Genomic DNA, 1,983 nt, shown 5'->3' with positions numbered 1-1,983 from the left:
AAGATCTTTAGTTTTGTTTTTGTTTATTTGTTTTTGTGTGATGGCCGTGGTTTTGGTATCAGAGCAGGACTGGTCTCATAAAATGAGTTGGAGAGGGTTTTTTCCTCTACAAACTTGTGGAAAAGTTTGTGAAAGATTGACACTAATTCTTTTTTCAACATAGGGTAGAATTCACCTTTGAAGCCATTTGGTCCTAGGCTTTACTTTGAAGGTAGTTTTTTGATTACTAATTCAATCTCTTTACTTGTTATGGGTCAACTCAGATTGTCTGTTTTTTCTTAAGTCAGTTTCAGTACAGTGTTTCTAGGAATTTGTCCATTTCATTTAGTTTACATTACTTGTTTCCATACAATTGTTCATTGTATTTCTTTATAGTCATTTCATTTTTATAAGGTCAGTGTTTATATTACCCATTTCATGCCTGATTTTAGTAATTTGAGCTTCTCTCTTTTTTTTCTTTGTTAGTCTAGCTAAATGTTTGTCAACTTGTTGATCCTTCAAAGAAGCAGCTTTTGGTTTCATTGATATTCTCTATTGTATTTCTATTCTCTTGCATTAATTTCTGCTCTAATATTATTGTTTCCTCTTTCTTCTTGCTTTAGGTTTAGTTTGCCATTCGTTTTTAGTTTCTTCCAATGGGAGTTTAGACTATTAATCTGAAATTAAAAAAAAATATTTAAGATTTTATTTATTTGAGGGAGAGATAGCGAGAGAGAGCACGAGTGGGGGTGGGAGGCAGGGAAAGAGAGAAGCAGGCTTCCCGCTGAGCAGGGAACCCGACTTGGGGCTCCATCCCAGGATCCTGAGCAGAAGGTAGATGCTTAACTGAGTGAGCCACCCAGGTGCCCCTAAAATTTTTTTAAATATAGGCATTTACTACTATAAATTTCCCTCCAAGCACAGCTTTAGCTCCACCCCATAAATTTTGGTATGCTGTGTTTTCATTTTCACTCACCTTAAAGTACTTCCTAATTTCCTTTAGTGATTTCTTTTTTGACCCATTGGTTATTTAAGAGTGTGTTATTTAATTTCCACACTTTTTAATTCTGCCAATTTCCTTGTGTCATCAATGTCCATTTCATTCCATTTTGGTTGGAGAACAGTCTGTCTATTTTCAATCTTGTAGATTTCCTGAGGTTCATTTTATAGCTTAATGTATGATGTATTCTGGAGAATGTTCCTTGTGCACTTGAGAAGATTGTGTATTTGCTACTGTTGGGTAAAATGTTCTCAAAGTGTTCTGATAGATCTAGTTGCTTTATGATGTTATATATTATTTTACAAAGTCAGTTTGTACAGTCTTGGGTATATTACATGATTAGAATTATATAAAAATTCTCAACAAACTATTCTGAGGGGGATGTGGCTGGGGTTTTACTGGCCTCCCTATGTCTGCCATTTTCAATTTTCAGAGTGTCTTGACTGTAATCTTGCTGCTTATATGTACCTGTGCTTATATCCGATCCTTGGCACCCAGCCTCCTGGACAGAAATAAAACTGGATTGTTGGATATGTTTTGGAAGTTCGCCAAAAATGGAAGAGTTTTTATATTGTGATATGCTGTATGGTGATGGCCTTCAGCATCCTGTTCATACAGTAGCTTGGAAAAATATTGGAATTTAGTCACCATCAGACTTCAGTATGAAAAAAGGGCTTATGTGCAGAAAATAATGGGATGAAGGGTTAACCCTTTTATTTCTGGACATTGAATGAGATAAATTTCCAGCTGCTGTTCTCTATTTTTATTATTGGGCCAATGTTCTATATAAATAGGGTGCAACCATTTAATTAAGAGTTAGGGGCACCTGAGTGGCTCAGTTGGTTAAGCGTCTGACTTTGATCAGGTCATGATCTCGGGGTCCTGGGATCCAGCCCCGCATTGGGGTCCCAGCTCAGCGGGAATCCTGCTTCTCCCTCTGCTCATGTTCTCTCTCTCTCTTTCTCAAATATATAAATAAATAAAATCTTTTAAAAAAAAGAGTG

General features: G+C 36.3%; 1 pseudogene; it reads left to right on the top strand.

Moving 5' to 3' along the window:
* The first annotated feature begins 1,388 nt into the window (after positions 1-1,388).
* Positions 1,389-1,600, top strand: LOC118522828 (protein kish-A pseudogene; annotated as a pseudogene).
* Positions 1,601-1,983: the final 383 nt, after the last annotated feature.

The sequence above is a fragment of the Halichoerus grypus genome, chromosome 2, assembly GCF_964656455.1.
Source record: "Halichoerus grypus chromosome 2, mHalGry1.hap1.1, whole genome shotgun sequence".
Lineage (NCBI taxonomy): Eukaryota > Metazoa > Chordata > Mammalia > Carnivora > Phocidae > Halichoerus > Halichoerus grypus.
The sequence above is the reverse complement of the archived record's forward strand: the minus strand, read 5'-3'. Positions and strand labels throughout refer to the sequence as shown.